This window comes from Triturus cristatus, chromosome 8 (genome assembly GCF_964204655.1).
Source record: "Triturus cristatus chromosome 8, aTriCri1.1, whole genome shotgun sequence".
Taxonomy (NCBI): Eukaryota; Metazoa; Chordata; class Amphibia; order Caudata; family Salamandridae; genus Triturus; species Triturus cristatus.
This window is the reverse complement of record NC_140591.1, coordinates 1,179,407,245-1,179,421,310: the sequence shown is the minus strand read 5'-3', so window position 1 is coordinate 1,179,421,310 and position 14,066 is coordinate 1,179,407,245.

Sequence of the window (14,066 nt, the reverse complement as noted above, 5' to 3'; positions counted from 1 at the left end):
ACCCGCTACAAGACAGAAGTGGAGCTGCCTGCTGACAAAGGGAAGCGCAAGCTTACAGAAGCCACACGCGTATAAAAAAAAGCTCACAAGTGGTGCCAAGGATATTGTGCACTATGAGATATGGAAAATGTTACTTAACCTGTTAGCGTCTGTTCGTGGCATGTAGTGCTGTAGATTCACATGGTCTGCATACTCCTGCCGTTTAGTGTTGGCCTCGGATGTGTACAACGTGTTTTTCTTCTAAGAAGTCTTTCGAGTCATGAGATAGAGACTCCTATGACTGGTAATGCACATGGGCATCAACTCCATAGTTCGATTGTTTTCCCACATGGTGGGTGAGGACGGAGATTGAGTATGAAAATGCATAATGATGACAATGCAAGAAGGAAAAAAGTATGAGAGTAAGACGGTAAAGAAAAATAAATATCTGCAACATCCCAAGGCTTCAGGGGAGGAGGGTTGTCACGTGAATCTACAGGACTACATGCCACGAACAGATGCTTACAGGGTAACATTTTCTGTATGTGGCAGGTGTAGCTGTATATGTACATGCTCTGCATAGAATATAGAGCAATCCACCCCCGCCCCCTGTCTATTTTTACCCCCCACTATCTCTTAATTGTTTTTCCATATATGAACGTAACAGTTGCGTGCAGATAACAAGAGTATTCAAGCATATTAAACATTCAAACTAAACACCAGAATGAGTTAGAAGAGCCACTACAACTAATCCTTATCGATGGAAACCTAATTATTAAACCCAGTCGCATAACGAAATTTCAGGGGCCTCCCATGCAAAGTACGTGGAGTGGGGCTCTTCACCCCCGGGACCCAGTTAGGAGCTCTCAGGCTGCCCATGCACAGTGCCCGAGGAGGGCCCCTGAAGTTCAGGCCCCCCCCCCCTACGCTGCAGGGGGCTACTGTAATGCCACTGATTAAACTGGGTTTCAAGTAGGGCTCCCAGTTTTATAGTATTTATTTTTTTGACCTTTCTGTCTGTATTTATCCACATTTATTTTTTGCTAATTTTATCTGTATTTATCTATATTTATTTTGGGTTTTGTGGTAAAATTAAACTGAAATTAGTATATTTCCACATTTATTTAACCGATAAATATGCACTCATGCTTGATTGTCTGCCAGGTTTCAGTGCTGTGAACACCCACAGAAAATAAATTAGTGCACTTATATTAAAATATGCAAATTTCAGTATCAACCTTGTGCATATCTACTGCTGTTAAAGCCTCTTTACTAAAACCCCTTTCTTTGTTAACCCCCTTATCTATCAATCCACACATCTAATGGCCTGGCAGTCATGGCAGACATTATTTAGAATTACTCAAAAAGCAACCCAATTTCCGTTTTTATTCACATTTAAAAATAAATACGGACAAGAAAATCAATGTTTTCTGTCTGTATTTATCTGTAAAAATCAGTACAATCATAAAACAGGGAGCCTTAGTTTTTTTTTTTTTTTTATAGTCCTCATCTCACCATTGGCGTCTGCAATACCAACGAAAAGCCCATTCCGACCTAGGCCCCCCGGGCTTCTGTTACTGCATTGGCTTTAGGCCACACCAGACCAGCTTCTTTGTACGAGGCTTGGTGTAAGCAATGGACCAAGAAAACTTTAGACCAACCTCATTTCAATACCCCAAGATAAAAGTGGTGACCAGATATTATGGTTGTTATCATTCAAGTGTCTCTGGTCTAAACGAGCCATACCAAATGCTGCAGCCAACCAGTTTTCATACAACGGGGGCCTAGAGTCTTTCCAGAGTTTGCAAATCTCCCTCCGAGCAATTATTACCAGGCAAAAAAATAAACCCATTTGTACACTAGAAAGCGAATTTATGAGTTCATTATCCATGCCAAAAAAGACTAATGCTAGGTTCAATTTAAGCTTACTTCTAAAAATGGCTTCAAGAGCTCTCTCCACGTTATTCCAAAATCCTCTTAGAGAGGCACATTCAAAGAATATATGTATATCGTCTGCCTCAACAAACTCACATCTCGGACACTTGGCGGAGGAGCAAGGGGCAAATCTCGCTATTTTCTTGGGGGTATAGTAAAGTCTATTGATAACAAAAAAACATTTTTTTAAGAGAGGCTGGCTTAACAAACTTGTATAAAGTTTGAAGAGATAAGGCATACAGGTTAATAGCTATATCACCCAAAACGGATGAGTTCCAAATGAAGTGAGATGGGGGGATATCTACATCATCAGCATCCAGCAAACTCCTGTACCAATGTCCGACCTCCTTTTTTTATTGCATTTGTATTTTGCAGACGGTGTTCAATTTCCCAATTACCACTTATAAGTTTCTTCTCAGCTGTGGACCAAGAGCACAATTGCAGATATTTTAATTTAGAGAAGGAACTACCTATTTTTGATCTTAAAATCTCACAGGGAAGAATTCCGTCAGATGATATAAGGTCAGACCAGATCGTAATTCCTGCCTTTTTAATAGGTGATGCAAGACTGTCTTGCAGGCATAACGGTAACCCAGGAGAATCCCAGATGTGGGCAAAATCAGAATAATAACCGATCCCCCATCTCACTCTTACTCTATACCATATATTTAGCGCTGTTCTTAAACATTTTAGACAAACCTTCTTGAAGAACCTTGGTGCCCCAAACTTATATAGGAATCTAACACTCCCCCCCCCACCCCCCCCCCTAAGCTGGCCATCATGCTCAGAATCTTCCCCCAGTTGGTTTCAACCGTACTAGTGTGCAAGGAGCGTATATTTTTAAACTGAAAGGCAACAGAGTACAAAAGCACATCAGGGAGAGCCAGACCGCCCTTAAGGAGCCTTCGTCTCAACTTCTTCCAGGATAACCTGGCATTTTTATTGGACCAAACAAAACTTCCAATTTTGCCTTGTATCTTACCGAGAAGTTTGCTGGAGAAATCGAGGGGAATAGTACTGAACAAGTAGGTCAATTTTGGCAAGATAACCATCTTGACAAGGTTTACCCGGCCATAAATAGTCAAAGGAAGACTCTGCCATCTGGAAAAAAGATGGTCCATATCCTTGGCTGCTTTCCTCAGATTTATCAGCGGAATATCAACTGGGTCTTGAACTATGGTTATACCTAAATTCCTTACTACTCCTTCCAGCCCAGTTGTCTACACCCCAGGACATTACCTCTGTCTTAGAGGGATTGACAAGATATCCAGAATACAGACCAAATTCTTCTAGAATAGCCTCCACCCTTGGGAATACCTCGGCTGGATTGTTGGTATATACCAGCAAATCATCCCCATATAGGGCTAACTTGCAGCTGTAATCTAGAACTTGGAAAGGAGTAATTTGATGATCCAGTCTCAAAGCTTGAGCGAGGGGCTCGATATATATATCAAACAATAAGGGCGAAATGTGACATCCCTGCCTTGTTCCTCTTGTGATGTTAAAACTAGGTGTCAACAAGCCATTCAAAAGTATAACTGCAGAGGCACCCTGATAGCATCTAGTAAGCGTCTGAATAAACGTTGAACCAAATCCCATCATTCTTAGGGTTTCCCAAAGGAAAACCCAATTGACACAATCGAACGCCTTGGCTGCGTCAAATGCAGCCACAGCCAGAGGCTCCGACCGTGCTATGCCAGATCGAGGCTACCTATTAACTGTAACGTTTGTTCCTGGATATACCTTCCTGGAATGAAGCCCTTTTGATCTACATTTATCAACTGCGGAATTATCTTGACCCATCTCCTCGCTAAATTACTCATGAAGATCTTCTAATCCGCGTTAAGCAGGGAGATTGGTCTATAAGAATCCGCTTTAAGGGGATCTTTCCCAGGCTTTAAAATAAGGACTATTGTGGCCTCCTTCCATGATTTAGGGATCCTACCTTCAGAACTATAGATGTAGTTGAATAATTCGCACATTCTGGGGACTACCTCATCCTGGAGGGCCTTATAAATTTCCACAGGAAGAGCATCCGTTCCTGCAGCCTTATTATTCTTGATCTTTTTTATGTAAAGTTTAATTTTATCTTCCAATATTGGGGCATCTAAAATAATTCGGCGAGGAGGAGCCTAGCGCGCATCCAAGATGGTCGCGTGAGCACAGGGCTCCCCGGACCCTCGCTGCTCCTCGGAACTTATCCTGACTTTATCCTGACTTGGTTGACGGATTCTGGAAGATGAACGTTGGCTGAACCCTAAACTCTTTTCAGAAACCAAATCGGACCTGGGAGACCTGATCTATGGTGGTTTGAACTTTTGAGGCCCAACTGATGGCTGTGCCGGTGCGAAGGTGAACTGTGGAGCCGGGGCATAGTTGAACAACAACGGCATCGGGGCTGTGCCAGCGGCCGTCCCATCACTTTCGGTTTCACTTTTGGATCTCTGAGTGGCTGGACCGTGGAGTTGCTTTGTGCGGCTGGGTTTTCACTCGGCCTTCGCTTGGTGCCTTTGCCCCCGCTTGATACCAGTGTGCCCATTGACTTTGATCCTCTCGCACCGCCACATTGCGGTCTCTGGTACGGCTCGTGTCTGCTTCGCCTGTGCCCCTTCGACGCTTGCTCGGTGGTCCCCTTCGGTGAGCGTGGTTCAACATGGGTGGCAAGGGGGATCCCGAGAGGCGTAAGACCAAGACATCCCTACGTGGGGGACCGGTCCAGACTAACAACATGGACCGCTACACTCAGGGTAAAGGGTCCCCTGGGACGGCCAGTGTTCTCACGGATGACGCCGGTGGTGTTCCGTCCGTCCCTCCGGATTTGTCATTGCAGGACATCATGGGCGCCATTAACGGCATCAAGGAGACCATCGCTAAGCAGTACGAGGCCTTGGCCCGTAAAATCGACACGGTGGCCATTGATGTTACGCTAATTCGGGCGGATCTCTCTAAGACCAATGAGAGGGTTCAATCGCTGGATTCGCGGACGTCCACCCTTGGTACGGATGTGTCGGACCTGCAGACTGCTCTTGGCGACCTCTAGTCGGCCAACGACCTGATGGCCCGGCGGCTGGAGGACTTCGAGGGACGGGCTCGACGCAATAACATCCGCGTCATAGGTGTTCCAGAGACCTCCGACAATCGCCCGGTTGATCTTATGGTTGAAGATCTCATCCTCACCCAGCTTGCCCCCGCTGGCCTGAGTAAGTTCTTTGCCGTGGAACGGGCCCATCGAGTCCCAGGCGGTCGGCCGCGACCGGGAGCTCCCCCGAGGCCTATTGTTGCAAAACTTTTTCACTACAGAGACCGAGATGCGATTCTGCAGGCCTCACGGGTACATGGCCCGGTCCGATATGAGAACTCATCCGTTAACTTTTTCCCGGACTTCACCCAACTTGTCCAGAAACAGCGGATGGGCTTCCAGGGGGTGAAGCGCTGTCTCCGGGACCTGGGTCTTAAGTACTCTATGCTTTTTCCTGCTAGGCTCCGAGTGGAATATGAAGACCGGACTACCTTTTTTGACTGTCCTGCGACTGTGAGTGACTGGTTGGATTCTCTGCCGGACCGGGGTGACCGGCCTGGGCGTTCTGGTGGTGCCGAGGGTGGCGGGCCTCCTTCGGAGTGACTTTTGGTCCTTGACTTTGATATTTTGTTTTGTTCGGCTGGGTTCTACTTCTTTTGTACATTTTGTTTAATTATGACCTGTGTTGGGGGCGGGCGGGGACGGGTCCCTTTCCTCCTCCGGGGTCTTTTTGTAGAATGGGGTTTGTAGGGCGACAGGCACATTGCAAGTTGGGGTGGTTTTTTGGACCGCAGGGGTGCAGGGTGGGGGGAGTTGAATTAGGGGGGGGGTTGGTGGGTGGGAGGGGTTGTTTGGATTAGTGTTTTTTGTTTTCAAGGCGAGGTATTGGCTCTGTTTCAGTTTCAGGTGTCGCGCTATTTGCTGGGGGACCCTTAATCTTCTGGGGGGGATGGGGGGGGACGGGTTGAGATTGATGTCTTGGAACGTCAACGGATTGGGGGATCGTATCAAACGTGGTGTTGTGCTGCAATATTTGCGTCGTTTGACTCCTGATGTGGTATTCTTACAGGAGACGCATCTGGTTGGTAATGTTTGTCATGCCATGAACAGGGGGGGATACCGACTCGTGGCCCATTCCGGTTTCACCACTGGCTCTAGAGGGGTGGGCATTCTCCTACGATCTTCACTTCCGCTAGAGATCACCAGGGCTGTCCTAGACGATAGAGGGCGCTATGCGGCCCTGACTGGGAGGTGGGAGGGACAGTCCCTTTCCTTGGTTTCGGTTTATGTTCCCCCGGGCCTCCAGAACTCCACTTTCTCAGACTTGGGTCGTATGCTGCTTGAGCTTCCTGACAGTCTTTTGCTTATGGGTGGGGATTTTAATTCTGTTGTTTCGGGTGATCTGGATCGCCACCCGCCCAGGGCCCTCCCTGCTGCCCAGGCGTGGCTCGGCGGGTTCTCGGATACCTTCGGTCTGGTGGATTGTTGGAGGTTAATGCATCCGACACAGTGTCAGTACACATTTCACTCAGGGGCCCATGGGAGTCTCTCCAGATTGGATTATTTTCTTATGCCCGCGGCCCAGACTGCCCGGATTCGAGAGGTTAAGCACCTGGCCCAGGGTATCTCGGATCATTCCCCACTGTGGTTGCTTTTCGACACCGGGACGCGGTCCGCTGGGCGGATCGCCCCAATTAACCCTTGGTACTTGCGAGACCCCAAGATTCGTGATAGCCTTGTTAAGTCGATTGATCAGTATTTTCTCGAGAATGAGGGGTCGGTGTTGTCCTCAGTGTCCCTGTGGGAAGCCTTCAAAGCGGTGCTCCGCGGGCATGCCCTATCCCAGATAGTGGAGGCTAAGAAGGTTAAGAATGAGGCGGTGGTGAAGCTGGAGACTGAAATATCGGGGCTGGAGGCAGCTTTGGAGACGAGTGTCACTCAGGATGGGCTTCATGCCCTCAGCTTGAAGCAGTTTGAATATAAGTCTCTTGTTATGGACGCTGCCAAGACCATGTATAGGGAGCAGCAGGGTAGGTTGTATGATGCCGGGGACAAGGCGGGTAAACTGATTGCTTGGTTGGATAAGAAGGAGAGAGTGAATCGTGTGGTCCCGGAGCTTCGGATTTCGGATGGAGTGTGTGTGACTGACCCTGGTGAGATTGTGGAGTGTTTTGCTGACCACTTCCGGGCGGTGTATTCCCCGGTGTCTGATAGAGATGAGGATGACTCTCGTCTCTTGCTGCGGGATATTGCCTTGCCAAAAAAAAAATAAAAAAAAAAATAATAATAATTCGGCCCTCCTCTGTTAATACCGATAGTGCCCTGTTTCAGAGCCACTCTTGAATATTCCCAGGACTAGAAAGTGTCTCCTCTTTATACAACTCGGAGAACATGGAGAGAAGGCACCTTTGCATGTCCTCCTGTTTACAGGAGGTCGCTCCAGTCTCATCAATGATCAGCCTGTTGATGTTATTCTTGGTCCGATCGGCCCTTGCTTTCCATGCCAAGAGAGCACCCGCTTTTTCACCATACTCATAATTTTCCATATTATGAGCTAGCCACTGTGCTCTTATTTTGTTGTCCAGCTTCCTCCTATAATCCAGACGTAAATGTTCTAGATCACTGAGGACCTGTGTCAGATTGTCATGGTGACAATTCAATCTGTCTCCTTCAAGCTTGAAAATCTCTTTCCAAAGTCTGAAATTCTAAAGCCTCTTCCTTATTCTTGGAACATATCAGGCTATGTATGTGTCCACGCAGGTGAGCCTTAAATGCATCCCAGACATAGTCTAGAGATGTTGAACCAATGTTATCAATCTGTTGTTGAGATTTTTAGGGTGTCGATGATTTCAATGTTAGACAACATTGCCCTTTTCAGTGTCCACCTCAGATTAGAATTTGGCCTATTCCCGGAGTATGAAAAAGAAATTGAAGCATGGTCAGAAAGGATGCTTGGAAGGACAGTGATATCAACTAAATTCTCCAAGCTTAACCTATCTATAAAGATATAGTCGATTCTGGAAGAGTGACAATGTTTTTTACTAAAAAAGGTAAAACCTTGTTCTATACCTCTTTTTGCCTTCCAAGCATCAACTAGACCGAGCTCATGGATCATATTGATCATAGCCCGACGGGCACGAGGGGCAGCGACTTATTGACTGTAGTTAGACCTGTCCTGGAGAGGATTGAGAAGAACATTAAAATCACCTCCAATTATTACTGGGGTGGTGACTTCTATTAATTTGGTCTGTACTCTGTATAGATACGCTGGATCTTCAATATTAGGACCATAATATGAAACTATAGTTAGATCGGCCCCCCCAATGACCAACTGCGCTATTACCCATCTTCCTGATTGATCAGTTGAGACTGATTTAATAATACGTCCAATACCTGATCTAATTAATATCGTGAACCCCCTCACTATGAGAAGTCTGCTCGGAGGAGCAATAATGCTCAACCCATCTATACCTCCCAAAGGCAGCCTTACACTCAGACCTACTCAGGTGGGTCTCTTGTAGGAGGAAGATCTGAGCTGTGGATTGTTCAAGAAATTTCATAACTAACCTTTGTCTACGTGGACATCGGAGCCCGTTGATGTTCCACGAGACAAATCTGATCTTGGTAGTCATTATGATTTGCGGACCCTTTCAACTACCCGGATCTTAATCATACACTCTGGAAATGCCTTACATCTTAAGACGGAATTGAGAATGAGGACAATTTTTATATTTTTCTCCCACTGCAACCCCAAGTGACCCCAAGAATCCCTCTCTACCCTGGGGAACCCTCCCTTCTCCTCTGGGCATGAGCCCTATGGACAAGAACCCCTGGACGTGGCCATAACAAAACTTCACTATAGAAAAGGGCCCATTTCGCAAGGGGACCGGCGGCACTTAACTATACGTTTACTAGAAAATAGAAAAAAAACGTTTTTTTAAGTTTTTTTTTTTAGATAGATGCCTATACCCCCCTATTTCGGATCTGCTCCATTTCCGCTTCTTATTTGGGGAGCATGACGTCCGGAAGCTAATGGCCGCGGTCGAGCTCCTCTGGCGTGCAACGCCTAATTTCGCAGGGGGCTATAGCGGCATTTCTGATATTTTTGGGGGGAATAGATGAATGCCGTACCCCCCGCTTTACTGTTACCTTAAGTTCGGATGTGTTGAGGGTCCTCAGTGGCGCTTCTGTTTCTAATGGTGTGTAGCGATGGGGGAGCGGTCCTGGAGCCTTCGTGGCTCCGATTCGTAGGCGCGGCAAAGGAGTGGAGGCGGCGGATCCCCGGCCTGCAGTTCCGGGTTTTCTTCTGCAGAGCCTGGGCACTTCGGTTTGTTCCGGGCAGGAGGTGTGGCGGGCCGACGCGAATTGTCGGCCGGGGGAGCAGCTTGGAGAGTTCCGTTGGCGTCCTTGTTGGGAAGGGAGGCGGTAAGGCTCCTGACTTCTTTCCCGGGGGCGTGCTAGATCCCTTGGCTGTTTTGCCTACCTCTCCCTGCGACCTGCCTGGTGGGGAGGTGTCGATCTACAAGGTGAATACAGCGGACGCCGAGGGGGCCTTCCTGCGAGCTTCTTATGAGCTGAGTGGGACTGACGGTTTAGTTGGAACTGTATTTTTTCAAGAGGGCTATAAGAACTGCATGGAGAAGTGTCGGAGTAGTGTCCCTCACAGCACCCCTCATTGTGCAACTGCGAAACAAAAGTTAGAACCTATCATCAGTCGCTATACCTGGCGCAATAGAGCTCCTAACCTTATCTCGGACCTGCCTAAACCCCCCTCAGTTTCCCTCCCAATTACAGAAGTTAAGGCTACCACTAAACCGGATAAAGGGAGAACTACCTTAGAGAGTACCCCCCCTGGTAAGGGAAAGGGGAGAAGGAAAGCTAAAGAGGGTATGTCTTCTACACTTAGAATAACACCATCACTGAAGACCTATTATAAGGTGTTATCTACCACCACCTCTGATAGGGGGCAGAATAAAAAACCCATTATGGCTTCTACTTCCACCATCACGCCATCTGGCCTCTGTCCACTTATAGAAAATTGTCAATCTTCTATTACCCCTGCTACTTGCGTAATAGTGGAGAAGGGTTCATCCTTGGGCCTTCAGGTGGTTGTCCACCCAACAGTGGAGCTATCTAATAGTTTCTCTGTATTAGACAACCATGAAAATATCCCTGGTACTCCCCCAGCGAAGGAGAAAGTAGATGTTTTTCTTTCTACACATGAGACCCAGCTAGCCGGACCAACGTCTACATCTTCGCTCCCTTCGACTACGATTCCTCCAGGTTCATTGGCTGACATTTTGTTAAGTTTAAAGGAGGACATCGGGAGAAGGTTTACAACCTCAGAGTCTAATCAAGCCACTTGTGAGTCATTGGCACAGAAAATCGAACACGTCTCGCAGAGAACAGATGCCCTCGAGTTAGAGATTCCCAAGATTAAGAATACTCTACACTCCTCCTCAGTTTTGATGGTCAAGTTGGTAAAACAGAATAGGGAACTTAAGGATGATATAGAGCGTTTGGAAAACCACTCAAGAAAAAACGTGAAAGTATTAAATGTCCCCGAAGAAATGGAGGGGGACGATATTAAAAATTGTGTGATCTCCCTTTTAAAGGCAACCATCCTAAAAGATTTACCGGAAATGGACTTGGTCTCTGATATCCAAAGGATTCATCGCGATCCATATAGGAGGAACCCAGAAAAGCTGCGGCCAAGGAAAATTTTTGTGAATTTTCATACCTATGCCATTAAGGATTTTTTTTTATCCTTGGCCTTGAAAGCCGGGCAGGTTAAGAGCAATTCCTTTTCCAGGCCATTTTCGTTTTCCATCCGGTCTGACGTCTCCCATATCACGGCAACAAAACAATGGGAACTGGGCAAAAGAATGGCTATTCTAAATTCATAGGGGGCTAAGACTCAGTTGAGGTTCCCTGCATCCCTTCGGATCATGTGGAATAACCACATGCATAATTTACACCAACTAGAGGATGTTGATGTCCTAATAGACAAAATAAGAAGCCTTAGTTTTAAGTCACTGCTGCAAACTCATGCCAAATCTCTTCCTGGTAGGTCAGTGTATCGCCCATTCCCCCTCATCCCCGTCCTGGTAGGCTATAGTCCCATATCGTAGGTGTATCATTAGTGTGCGCTCATTCTATGGCAAGCAGTGGAGCCACACAGAGGGTAAATTTTGTGTCTGAACAGCACACCTCCACATCCCCTGGCACAAGTGGTTATGTGGCATTATATGTTGTGTCTCAGGCGAGGTCTAGGTATTGCGATGCAAGTTTTTCCCTGCTGTCACTTCAGGGCGGTTTCTCATCTGCTGTCAGATAATTGCCTCATGTGCATGCTGGAGGCCTCCGAAACCCTGCGCACGTAGTTTATTCCACGCATTCGTCTCAGCTGTCCCCGTTTATGGAGATCTTCAGCCACCATTGTTGCTTCCGCAACCTCAGGGACTTTTAGGCCATGGCAATACTCCATTTGATTAAAGCATACGCCAGGGCTAGAAATTTCGACACATATTTAGTCTTTTTCGTGCATGGTAGGAGTCCCAAGAGGCACTGCTCAGGGGTCCGCATAAGTGCTGAGTCATGGTCTCCACTGCATCCTCCCAGTAACTTACTGTTTCTGACAGGACCAAACCATGTGTTGGAATCCGCTGTCCGTGACGGGCATTTGGATTCTATTTCCGGGAAGGTGTGGTTCAAACGCACAGGGGGTAAGGTGTGTCTGATGAAAATAACTTAACTGAGTAAACAATTCTCGGGCTCCTGGACACTGTCTTCACATGCCTCATCACCCCCTCCCACTGCTGATTAGTATATTCCTGCCCCTACAGTTGCGTCCCATTTACTCCTTAGGCCAGGGTACTCAGCGAGTCGGGCACCCACAATGCACGGTATGACGCAGTAACCTCCCTCCCACCCCTTTGGGCGTTAACTAAAGCTTCAGCATCTTGCAGGTGCGCGACTCGGCCTGGTCTTGGCCCCACGTCTTCCTAATGACATATTTCGGTGCATTATATGTCAGGAAGTGCCCCGGGCCAATGCCGTATTTCTCAGTCACTTCAGGGAGTGTGAGCAATATATTGTGTCCCAACATATCTCCCAATGTGGACAGTTTGTTAGTCAAGGTAAGTTTATTTCAGTTAATAAAAACCATAATATATTGTACAGAAAGGCCAATAAAATTTTGCAAATGGCTGAAAAAAGATTCATAATTACTGACTGTAAATGGTATTATTTCGGGCAAATGCGAATTACAAAGACAAAAAAATTGTATACTAATGAAGTTTACAGCATAAGAGCCTGCTTTTTCCTATTTCCTTAAATTTAAAAACGTAATTAGTGCAGAAAATGGCACCACACGAAAAATTGTTATAGAATTCATAGAAGAATACAGTAGAAATTGAAGTGTAAACTAAAACCATCAAAGTCACAATATCTTCGGTTAGTTCTGGTCAAAGTGCGTGTGCCAAGATGCAACATATAGGCTACCTCCATAGCTATGCTTTCATTTACATAAACGACGATGGTGAAGATAAGACATTAGACACTATTTTATTAGGGAGAACAAAGATGTTAAATGATACTCTATTTGGAATGTTTAACATAGGGTCTCCCAGTTGCTCGTTTAGTGCAACCTTATTCCAAGGTAAAGTGCAGTGGTGTATGTGCATCCTCGCTTAAAGTGCAGAAGGAGTTTGTGCAAGAGTCCTCAAAACAACAGAATAATATAATCAAGCTGAGTAGATATACATTATGGGGCCGATTCCGATCCTGGATGAACCGGGTACGAACCGTCGGTAGGAGCGTTTTCTCCGTCCGACGCGTACCCGGTCAAAAAACATTACAATATTGCAAGTACGATTCGTATGGAAAAATTATTTCCGTACGAATCGTACAAAACACCGACCGACGAAAATATCCATACAAATGTGATCCGGGAAAGCGCCGACGCGACGTCGGGACGCACTCAGGCTGCGTTACACGAACCAGGAAGTACGATCCGCACCGACGTCACCCCGCACGGATTATATTTTCCGACTGCCAAAAACTGCCGGGAAATCAGGACGACGCGCACAAGGAGCACCTGTATGCGACGGACAGCCATGGACCCGAACCTACGTGACATCCCAGCCCTCATAGCAGTCCACCTGCTCTACAGGAACCGACGCAGACGCCGCAGAAGGTCAGAACAACACCCAGGGGCAAAGGGGGGGGCAGGGGCAGGACACACGACCCCCACCCAAGTTACAAATCATACATGCCCTGGACATACCTGACCTTCAGGGCCTTGTCACTTCGAGGGGGTGGGGGCATGTCCAGCAATGCATGCGTCCGCCACAACGGAAGTGGGTGATGACGCGAACCAGCAACATAACAAGTCTGGTACGTACCGTACCCACGCCTTAAGAGCGTGGGTACGAGTCGTACCACGCCCACCCCTACGTCACCCCAACAATGGCGATACGGCCCGTACCCACGTTCTAAAGGCCTGGGTACGGTGCGTACCCCCACCCGTGTATGTACGGCGCGTACCAACACGCCACCCGTGGATGTACGGCGCGTACCAACACACCACCCGTGTATGTACGGCGCGTACCCCCACCCCCGTATGTATGGCACGTACCCCCACCCGCGTATGTACGGCGCGTACCAGCACCCCACCCGTGAATGTACGGCGCGTACCAACACCCCACCCATGTATGTACGGCGCTTACCCCCACCCCCGTATGTACGGCGTGTACCCCCACCCGTGTATGAATGGAGCGTACCCACACCCCACCAGTGTATGTACAGCGCGTACCCCCACCCGTGTATGAATGGAGGGTACCCACACCCCACCAGTGTATGTACGGCGCGTACCCCCACCCCCGTATGTACGGCGCGTACCCCCACCCGTGTATGAATGGAGCGTACCCACACCCCACCAGTGTATCTACCACGCGTACCCCCACCCGTGTATGAATGGAGCGTACCCACACCCCACCAGTGTATGTATGGCGCGTACCCCCACCCCTGTATGTACGTCACGTACCCCCACCCGTATATGAATGGAGCGTACCCACACCCCACCAGTGTATGTACAGCGCGTACCCCCACCCGTGTATGAATGGAGCGTACC